Below are 12273 nucleotides of genomic sequence, written 5' to 3' on the forward strand. Positions count from 1 at the left end.
GAGGCTTAATTAGCTTAATCTAATCAAGTTCACAACTCCGAATAATCCATTATGTCAATAATTACGAAAATATCTTTGATCAGTTTAAGAATCCAATTTTCATAAAATAAAAAGTAAAATACATGTATACTAATATCGGCAGAAAATCTACTACATCAATATAAGGTGTTTTTCCTAAACTCTTTTATGAAATTCTACGTAATACTGACTTGAGCATTAAAGGGGCGAATTGAACTTAAATTACTCTCCGAGGCAGGTTGCCTTGGAGAATTGCCCTTGGATGATCTCGTAAGGACACCTATATAAGACAAGTCTCTAATTCTCTATAGCACCTTGGCTATACACCTATCTCGTACAATTACTGTTGTTCCAAATAGTCAAAAACAGCAGTGAATAGTGTAAGATCCACTCTACGTACCTAATTAACATAGGAACAATAATATTAATATACACCTCATGGACTCATGGTTGCCTTTGAAAGGAGAGCATCTAATTCCACGCACACCGTGAGATTTTCTTAAAAAGTCTTTTTTGAATCATTTGAATATATATCCAATTTTCCAAATGACCTAACTTTTTTTAATTTATTGATGTTTCAAAAATAAAAAAATAAAAAAAATTAATAAAATCAATTCAATAATAAAAAGTCATCCAGCATCTACAAATGAAATCTAAATTAGCAAATATATAAATTTGAATCAAATAAAGGGTTCCTTCATCAAAGCTACGTACGATCGTTGAAAATATCAATCACTGTGGTACATCCTTTGCACACATCGCTAAAAAATGCAGCTTTTTCGTAGAAACGGTCTAACGATTTGTTGTAGCCTTAAGGATGATTATTATATTGTTCGCTTGAATGCATTTAAGAATACAACAACTGTTGCGATCCCGAACAAATGTTAACCAACGAACTGATAATAGAACAAAGGATGATTACTTTTTTTTTTTTTTTTTTTTTTTTGGCTTGTAAAAAAAAAAGATTACTTTTTTGATAAGCCCTGACACACAAATAAACCCTGACAAAAAACAAACAACTAAACAAACAAAAACTAACGACTCCACCATAGGGAGATCGACACTCCATCATAGGAAGACGACAAACAAGATTAAAGGGTTGGAAATATAGTCTAATTTCCGAAGAAATTAGACTATTTAATTTCCGGCGTAAATAGCCAAATAATAATAAACCCTAAAAGAAAAGAGGAGAGAGAAGCTTTTGGAATGTAAAAACAATTTAAAAGAGTGCCTAAATTTAAATGAAAAAAAAATGAATTAAACAAAAAAGTACAGATCGAGAACTTACAAAAATACAGAGGGAGTAAATCAAGACGAAAAATGAGTGAAAATAGTGTAGAATAAGGGCATGTTCTCATACATTGAAATTCAGTTCAGTTCAGTTCACTTCAGCTCCTAATTTCCTTCTCTTATAAATTATTCATTTCAGTTTAGTTCAGTTCAGTTCAACTCAGTTCAGTTCAGTTACGCTGAGTTCAGTTAATGAGAACAGGCCCCAAAACATGTAAGGTAGGTAAAAATATAATGGGGGTTTGACAAATTATAATGAAATATTCCCGTCAAAATAAAAATTTAAAGGAAATATTGTAAAACTAAATCGAACTTAATACATCATCGCATATATATCTTCAGTGCTGTTAAAGGCATACTAATGATGGAAATCAAAATCATACATAAGGTGGTTTTCATAATGATTTGAATCTTCCTAGCTTTGGGCCTGTTCTCATTGACTGAAATGAGCTGAAGTGAACTAAATTGAACTGAACTTATTAGAGCTGAACTGAATATTTTATAAGAGAAGGAAGTTTAGAGCTGAACTAAACTGAATTGATTAAATCTGAACTGAATTGAACTGAACTGAACTGAAATAATCGTATGAGAACAGGCCTTAAGTATTCATCAATAATTAGTCATTTTAAATACAAAAAATGTACGTATAAAAACAGTATCATTACACATTCTAATTATAGAAAAACCTTACACATTTAACATTTCTTTTGAAAGGAAGACCTTTCTATTTGTTAACCAACAATTAAGGGTCAAAATAAAGGACCACAAACATAGATATAAGCAAATTTTATTTGGACCATTACTTCTGCTATAGGAGTTAATAAATAAAGGAAAATGTTATACATATATTTTGGCATTAACATAATGACATTTGTATCTTTCCAAGCTGAAAAGTAAAAATACCCATAATTAGTAGGTAATCTAATTTGAGGATGAACGATTAATTACGTAATCTAACATTAATTAGGGCTTAATACCAATTCCTTGATCAGTTCTTTACAGGTCAAGTTTTTAGGTTGTGGACACAAATCTATAGGTTTACGTGCATATCACGGAGTCCACAGATTCAAACTTAAGACAATATTTTATACAACTTTGTCCAAACTTATTGATAGCATTAGAGACTAACTAAGACCAATGTTGTTTAGAGGGGACCATTAATTAAATAATTAATGAATTTAGAATAATTAATCTTGCTTAATCACCTTTTAAATTTAAGCTTTAGTGTGTGTAGAATACTCTTAATTCTAAACCTTAATTTAATGGGTACCTACCTCATACATTAGAGGTTTGCCTGCCATTGTGTCCCCCCTAATTAGTCATCTAAACATAAAAATTAATTATGTGAACAAATTAAGTTGCTAGGTGTTGATACGTGAGGCAATATAGTGGACATGTATAAAGCATAATTTTTCCCAACTAAATCTAATTAATTATCCAAACCTAAATCCAAATCCAAATAGGAAAAAGTTAATCAAGATTGATTGAGACTTAGGTTGAAATGACTGCGTTCATGCTTCCACTTCTCCCGCATTGTTGGTTTAAGCTCCCATTACACTTGAAGTTTTACTAAGGAAATTTTCATGAGGTACCCTTGAGCTTTAGTGAATAAGTCTCATCATAATAGAAATATAGCTTGTGGCGAAATGTTTAGAGAAGAGAAAGGAGAATATTTCCATCGTTCTTTAACTACTGCGTATGTATTTTATCACCATCTATGAAACTTAGACTAATGTATGTGAATATACATGTTATATATTCATAATTGGTCTTTTATGTGTTAAGCGCTTGTTTGATGGTGTAACATAATCAACAATCCCATCAAACCATTACCGATATCCCCTTAAGATCATTATTAGTAATCTCATCAATTCTTTAGCTATCTCTTTAGTTATATAATAATAGATATCTCAATTATGCATGTGTAGTGACCAATTTATCCATCATTAGCTTCATATATTGTCAATAACTTCAATTGATGAATTTGTCACACCATCACATAATAGTGTGGCACATCACACTGCATATTGATGATGAAACGATTTAAACAAGTTGAGTCTCCAATAATCTATTTAAACTCTTCAATTAAGATTTACAATTTGCAAAACAGATTTAAAATATTATTCTGAATTGGAATATAATGGTCGTACAATATTAACAATAATGCTCTTTGAATTAGTTGTTTATAAATCAAATGCGTTTAGAAAGCTTGTTATTATTGTCATGTAATGTGTGTAGTGGGAATGGCTTTGAGTTACATACGTAGTACGTGGTATATGATAATGGAATACATGTATAATTTATTTGATAACTTATGCAATTTAATTAATTGGCCTTTTTGTTTTTCTTGTAAAAGTTTTGGAAAATTGATTTTCCACAAATTTAATTATAAAATCAATGCTTTTGAATCGATCATCACTAATGCAGTAATGCGTGCCAAATAATTGTAAATGCATAAAAATTTAATTACTTCAACAAAATTTTAATATAGCACTAAGGATTATTTAGACAGATAAATACAAAAATTTCAACACTAATTTTTGGAACAGTACTAAAATCAACATTTTAATTAAGTTCTTTCTATTTATTATTAAGGTGATTGTCAAACAATTCTAATAATTTAAGGTGTATCTTAAATTTTCAACACTTTATCACTTAAAGTGTTTGAAATGTGTTGTCAAACATATCCTTTATACCTTAAACCTTTCAAAGGTGAAATAACATAAAAGTATATATGTAAATATGATTATCCAATAAAAATAAGATACAATAATAAAGCAAAAATATATCAAATTAAATTGATAAAATTTGGAAAAGGTATTAGAAACTTAAACTAAAATCTATCCCATTAATTTAGCGCACAAACTTTTGGTAAAGGTTTAGTTACATAGTCATAATATAATATTAATAAATAAATTGTGAATAAGTGCCTATATATATAAGACAACACAATGAGCAATTTGAAACCATTAGCAACGTGTCTCTCTATAAGAGGATCTATCAAGTTTCTCTTTACTTTCTTTTCTCTCATTCTTTTTAATACAAAACACAAAAATAATGGTTGATAATATAACTTCTTCTTACTCAAATAGAAGTTTACTTCCCAACTATAACCCTACACCAACTTCTTCATCATCTCAACAACACCATGGTAATTACAATCAAAATATTTACCATGAAGGTAGTAACATAAGGAACTCGAATGAGCACGATGATCACGAGCACGAAGATCAAGCCCTAGGGACTATTAAAGAGCAAGATCGTTTGCTCCCTATAGCTAATGTTGGGAGAATAATGAAGCATATATTACCCCCCAATGCTAAAATCTCTAAGGAAGCTAAAGAAACTATGCAAGAGTGTGTTTCCGAGTTTATTAGCTTTGTTACGGGTGAAGCCTCCGATAAATGTCACAAAGAGAAACGCAAAACGGTCAATGGTGATGATATATGCTGGGCCTTGTCTTCTCTAGGGTTTGATGAGTATGCTGACCCTTTGAAGAGGTACCTTCATCGATACCGTGAATTTGAAGGGGAAAGGGTTGCTAATCAAAACAAGGAGAGGGAAAATATCCATGGTTGATAGATGCTAGTCATCTCATGATCAATCAACAACTTTTATGAGTTGCTAGCTTGGTAATATATATTTTGCCTTTTTTTTTAATTTTATTTGTTATTTTAGCTTGTTTATGGTTGTTTAATTTATGAGATAAAAAAAAAAAGTATGGAATTTTAATTTATAATTAACCTAATTTGTAAGGAAGAGATTTGTTGATTAACTACTAGATCTCTTGTATTGGTTAAATTAAAGAGTACTAATTGAATTTGATAGGGCCGTAACTGGGTAAAAGAATCCCTCAAATAATTTTGCGATATTTTTGCCCCCCTTCACCCTATTATCAATAATGAAAAATCGCTTTATTTTATTAATTTATTTATTGAATTTGGTTCATTCAACCTCGATTTTCGTTCGGGAGGGTAGAAAGCCACAAACGATAGATGTAAGTAGGAGTCGATTTTAGGTATCGGATTCTACCACAAATCACCAATACACATCTAGATTTATGGGTAATATATCAGAGAATTTTTATTTCATCTCTAGTTTAAGTGTATAGTTATAGTTGTTGATTGATCTAATTAAAGTCTTTACGAATAATCTTACAAGGTAAAGTTTGCATCTTTGACAATTAGGTCATGATGACTTAGTCAAATTAATTATTAATTAATCATCTACTGTGGTAATTTCTAAGTTGAAATTTTTCTCAAAGATTCCTTGCGTTTTGAGTAAAATGAGATAAATTATTCGTTTCTTTTTAGCTAAATAAAGTAACCCTATAAATTATTAAAACATAAATTAGGGTTTTAGACTACTGACTAATGACAGTAATGCAGTATATATTGATTTGATTAATTTTGTTTGTCGTTTAAGTACATGAAATATAGCTTATTTGTGTCTTTTTTTTCAAGACATTCTTCTCCTTATGTGCTGGAAACATGTGCCCTATTATTAATCTACTTGTACTTAATTTTACTTGAAGTAGTAATTAATCTCGAATTATATTAATTCAATTATTCAGGGTCACTTTTATAAATACAATTGTATATGTGTTAAAAAGATTAGCTTTTCTAAGGAACAAACTGTAAATTTATAATTTTATAATTTTATCATGTTTTTAATTACTTGTATATTATGTTAGTATGAGACTATGACTCTGTGAGTATCAAAATCTGTTATCCAAGTTGTAAAAGGAAACTTTGTGTATCCTTTTGGTACTTCATATGCTCAAATTTGTTGTTTGGAGAAACTATGCTTTAACACTTCTGCTCATGGTGTCCGTCTTTTAAATTAGATCATGATGTTCAATGTTATTTTGTGCTATACGACTGTCCTTATGGCTTGTATATGTTTCGTCGAACATGGCTTGTATATGTTTCGTCGAACATGGCTTGTGATGAGTTAATTAATAATTGTCATCAACCCGAATGGCCTTGGCTAGAGACACCCTATTACATACCATATGATCGAGCTGAGTATTCTTTGAAACAAATCTTGCAACATTCTTTGTGTAAGATCTTTGTTTGTCTTTTTTTTTTTTTTTTTTTTTTCTTCATTTTGAGTTTATGTTAGTTAGAGATATGCTATGTAATCAATATTGAAAAATATCTTTTTGTGTGGTTATTTTTACAATTTGATATGTTAGGAATCTTAGGATGTATGTGTTCAATTCTGATTGTATATATAGCATATCTCTTAGATATTATAATTATGAGTAACAAATGTCAAAATTGAGTAGAAACAAAATAAAGGATGAGATGATAAAGAAAAAAAAAGCCATCTCACCTGTATATGGGTTTGTTGGGTGCACGGTGCACCTGAATGTATATAACAATTATCATTTTTTTGGGGAGGGGGGGTCTTCCAATCTTCCGTATAACTTTAATTAACTTTAAATAACAAGAGGAAGAGTGAAAATTAATTTGAAGTATATATTTTTTTTCCTGGTAGAATTTGTGACCAATATAAACTATTAAAATATATCTTTTTTTTTTTTAACATAGTAATCCTTATTATTCTTTAATTTCAATTATGTAGAGTAATATTGTGATAGATTTTTACAATTTTCAAAGATTTATCTTCCAACATACTGCACATATTCTCTTATGAAAATATATATAATTTTATCCAAACATTTATCCTTAATCCTTCTAATAATATTAGTAAATTACACACAAAAAAAAAAAAAAAAAAAAAAAAAAAAAAAAAAAAAAAAAGTGAGAGAGAGAGAGATAACCAATACTGATGTTGGTGCACGTTCTAATCAATACTGATGTTATAGCCTATAGGGCATTGATTTTGTTATTATAGATGCAATTGTTGTCACTTCTTAATAAAGAAAGTTACTAATAGTAGAAGATATGTACTATAGTACAATTTAGTATATTATTTGTCTTTCATTCTCACCCATACACTTGCTATGTGACTTCATCTAATTACGAATATTTAAAACTAGCTTAACATAGTAATTACTCAATGAGTTGGTTAAACTAACATTTTCACTATGTTTCTTATTTCCACATAAACTTGGACATTGTGACATAGAAGTGACTACCCAATAACATATACAAGTATGTATTAACATGACAAAGATCAAAATCAGTGATCATTATTACATTACTAATCACTTTGTGACTTGTGACAGTTGTGAGTATGAATCTGGAGTGGTAGTTTTTGTTAAAGTTTCTTTCTTTTTTTTGGTTCAGCCGATTGCTTTGTTTGCAAAAAATAGTATCGAGTGAAAAATGAGTTGAATCCTCGAAAATTATATGATAAAGACTTTGAACACGCTTGGTAAAAGTAGCTATTATATACCTACTTGTAGTGTTTGTTAGCTTTTGTATCAAATGTTGGTACAATTAGTTCTTAATTGCTAGTTGCTACTATTTAATTTGTTGAACAATACATGGAATAATAATACTTTCACTTAATCAAAACAAGCAACTACTACATTCAAGGGCAAATGCATTATACCTAATAATAATACTTTTGTACAAGGGATTTTGCTAGAGATTTAAACAATTTATATATCTTGTGATTAAGCAAAAAGGTAATTTATTTATGTATATGGTGCGATTAAAAAGGTTAATACATCTAAGATTAGTTTAAGTTTTTCCTCAAAACTCAAAATCATTGGAATTTTTTTGGGACCACGTAATTGTATAAGTAGCTTAGCTCAAGTATTGATGCTTAATTAGGCATGGAAAGTCGCTAATGACAAATTGAGCCAACCAAAATGCTGGTCTTCGTCACACACGTACTTTAATCAGTCAAACTCATCGATTGGATCTTAAGAATAGGTCAATTATATTTGTCACCACAACAAATAATATAACTAAGAATTCCTCAATTTTTAAATCAAGCTTTATGATGAATAATCCAAGTTGAAAACGTAGGCCAGAACAATTCTTGATTTATGCACAAATTTGTGAAAAAAAGTATGTAGCCCACCAGTAAATTTTTTTTTATTTTATTTTTAATTTTTTTTTACGAGAAGAATAATAATATCATTAATAAATAGTTATACCACATCTGCAATAATAACTTAGATCTGTAAACCACAAATTTAGAGAAATAACATAAGTTTTTACAATCGAAACTATAACTACTTGCATATATTTGACATAACTCACACTCCACCGCTTCAAGCTTGACGAGAGTATTGATTTTCGCTGTTTTTGCATCTTTCTAGGTAGAGGTCTTCGCAATCTGCATTGATATTGATATTATGATTTATGACCATAAAGTTCATGACAAACCTTAAAAATAAAATTGTCATTCATAGATGAGAGATCAAGGAAAGACTTTGACAAATGGAGAGAGCAAAGCCGAAAAAAAAAACAAAACAAAAAAAAAAATAATAATTAAAGAAGAAGGTTAATAGGTTGGAACCCGTGCGATGCACGGTTTATATAAAACCTATTTTTAATTTGTATATTTTAAAAATAAATAGCTATAATACGTGGATATAATTATATAAATAAGAATTACGTACTTTTTAATTTGTAATTTTAAAATTTTTTATTTTCATCAAAATTATGATATAGTATCTGTTCAACGCCGGCTAGTTCATAGTTCAATGTAGGAGGTCATATATTAGTGTGCTATTTAAAATTGTTTCAATTTCCTACGATAAATTTATAAGTTTTAGTTTTAATGTAGAAACTTCTAATATTTAAATTTCAAAATTGTTAAATATAATAGTTCTACAAAAAATAAATGATAACATCATCATTGCATTTAGGCGGGAAATTTTTTATTAAGAGAGCGACATATGTGCAGTGGTGACGTTAGCATTTTCTGTTTTAGTAATTATTAACTAGTTCAAAACCCGTGCTATGCACGGTTTTACAATAATATTTTACCAATTTGTTCATTAGAAGCTGTACAAAACGAATCATTATTAGAAGTACAAAAAAAAAAAGTACAATAAACAATGTGATATATCATAAGATTAATTTCAATGTTTAAATTACATTACAGTAGTTAATGTGAGATGGAAGAATTAATAAGATTTTAGTATTCGTAATATAAAAGATACTCTTTTCTTAATTAAAAAAAAGTACTCAATATTCATGTTATTTTGGTTGATAAAAAAATTAAAAAAAAAAATATTTTGATAATATCCTAAATAGTATTTTATAATTGTACGTAACATTTTATTCAATATCACTATATTTTTAAATTTTATTTAAATTATTATTGTTGGATATCACTCCTTAAATATAAGGCAAAAACTTCTCCTTTAATTTAGATATGGTAACAAACTTATATCAATAACACCAAAAAAAAAAAAAAAAAAAGTAAAAAAATATTTTGAAGGGAAAATTTTTTATATGGTGATGACACGTGTACTTAAGGGAAAACTACGGGGATTACTTTAGTATATAAGTATAGATAGATTAATAGATTTTTGGAAAAATTAGACTATTTTTGACCTAAATGACAAATAAAACTAAAAACCTAAGAGAGGAGAGAGGAGCGGGAAGAGAGGAAAAAAAAAATATGGATTAGTAGTTTTGCACTTTAGTTTAAATTTTTATTCTGTTTCAGAATAGTTTGAAAACTTCTCAATTTATCACATGACTTTTTCACTACCAATAGCTAGTATCATTTTTTTTTTTTTTTAATAATGGTAAGAAAAAAAAAGTAAACATTAGGAAACCCTCCTCACGAGGGGAATTCCTAATGCGTTGGAAGAAAGGATGGGAAATAAAGTAGAATTACTACAAGGAACTATATGTCTATATCCATACTATCACTAACTAAATGAGCACCATTTGCTATCAAGTCCGCTACTTGATTTGCCTCCCGAAAGACGTGACGAATGCTCCAATTATCGAAATTGCTAAGAAGTAAACAAATGTCTTTAATAATATGATCAATTTGCCATGGTGTTGACCAGATGCCATTAACGAAGTTGATTACTAAAAGATTATCACCTTCAATCATGATATTTTTGATCCCACACTCAAGAGCTAGAAGAATGCCTTTATGAAGAGCCATGGCCTCTGTTATGAAAACCTTGGTGGTGCCGAGGTTGAAATCGCGAGCTCCTAAAACTGCCCCACTACTGTCTCTGATGAGGATCCCTGCTGCTGCTGACTTGTTGAGTACTGAACCGTCAAAATTGAGTTTGTAGAAATTTGTTGGTGGCGCCTCCCAAGAAACCATGATAGTGTTTGTTGGTGAATGAGAAGGAGAAGATGAGGATCTCCAAATAGCAGATCCCGGTGAAGAAAAGGTATCTGTGAGAATTCTGTAGTGTCACTCATTGAACGCAAATTGCGCTCGGTAGAAAATTCTAGGAAAATCAAAGGATTCTTGACGAAAAATTATAGAATTTTGCTCTTTCCAAATACTCCAAATAAGGAAGATAAATTTCCTAATAGCTAGTATCATTTACTGAGAGTTTACTCAAAAAGAAAAATGTATGCGAAGTATATCATTTGAATTTTCTTTTTTTTTTAAAACCATATCACATGAATATTTTAATAAAATAATATTCCGTATTTGACTATCTCTTAATAAATCCAAGTATTTGTTCTATAATAGTGATTAGTATCGTTTACACCCAATGTAAAATTTTTGAGTTTTCTTGACTTTAATCGGTTGACCAAAGGAAAATAGACTTTAGGATTCCGCTAAGGGCCTTAGCCTAACGATGGAAGTAAAGTTGAATGGGTTAACCCCAGTCAAAGGCCCAAATGGGAAATATAATTAAAGATATATTTAAGACATATTTAAATCAAATAAAAATTAAAAAGTTCACAATGATTTTCATATCATACTTTATATATTTTTTTGAAAGACGTTGGGGATATAATTAAATTTAATGAAGATCCACCTATGTTTGAATACTTTGTTAAAAATAGTTGTACATAAGTATTCCAAATTCATATTAATTTCCCATCTAGCTAACATATGGGTAGCCATATTACTTGTGTGTCAAACATGAGTATAATAAAAACATTAAAATCACAACTCATCCTAGAGATATCATCCAATCACATGAAAATAGGTGCACTCAGATTCGAACCGATTTTTTCGAATTAATCTTACCATGCTACTGGAGTCACTTTCAAGAACTACATAATATAGCCCAAGATTTTACTTGAAACTACTCACAACTTTATGAGTGGTGGTAACATATTTTTTTATTTTATAAATATGATTGTTGTTGAGGTAAATATTTTTTTTTTTTTTACCAACAAGCCAAATACCTTATCACATTCTAGAGTATTAAGGGGCAGCCCTACTGTTACTGGTTTCGAATTTGATTACTTCGCTAACGTAACATAACAAAATAGTAAAGAATTTCTCCTTAAAAACGTTTTAATTAGACAAACTAGATTGCTTAAAAAACGAGTTGATAAACATATGACAAAAGATGCAAATGTTGTTCATTAATTGAGAGATAAAGTCATGGCAACAATTGTACAAATTGAAAGAAAGATTACCTCCATATTCATATAACTGGAAGAAAGATTGATCTTTAATACATGCCAAATAACTTACATTATCACTTGGCAACTAAGCCAAGGGGAAACTAAGAAAGGTATAAAGAAAGCTTATAAAATGAAATGCTTTGTATCGATTGATTTGTTGATATCGATTTCTAGAACTCTTCTTCTATTTTATAGGCAAATGGCTTGCAGTTTTTCTTCCACTTACTTCTATAACCGCTAATAGATTATTGCTCTGGGCGCTAGTTTACTTTTAATTCAAACATCCTTAATTGCTCAAACCAGCCTTATTTTATATCTTGGGTTTCTCCTTTGGGCCTTGATACTTGGTTACATACTTACATATCTCCATCGCTGGACCACATTACTCTAGTAAAATAACTTTATTTCAAAGTCAATCATTATTGGTCAAACACCAGAATCAAACGTAAGTCAAGAAAATTTAAGT

At 29.4% G+C, this 12273-nt stretch overlaps 1 pseudogene; it reads left to right on the forward strand.

Annotated features, from left to right (window-relative positions):
• The first annotated feature begins 4365 nt into the window (after positions 1 to 4365).
• Positions 4366 to 4887, forward strand: LOC145618384 (nuclear transcription factor Y subunit B-5 pseudogene; annotated as a pseudogene).
• The last annotated feature ends 7386 nt before the right edge of the window (positions 4888 to 12273 follow it).

The sequence above is a fragment of the Chenopodium album genome, chromosome 26 (assembly GCF_948465745.1).
Source record: "Chenopodium album chromosome 26, dcCheAlbu1.1, whole genome shotgun sequence".
In the NCBI taxonomy this organism is placed as follows: Eukaryota; Viridiplantae; Streptophyta; class Magnoliopsida; order Caryophyllales; family Amaranthaceae; genus Chenopodium; species Chenopodium album.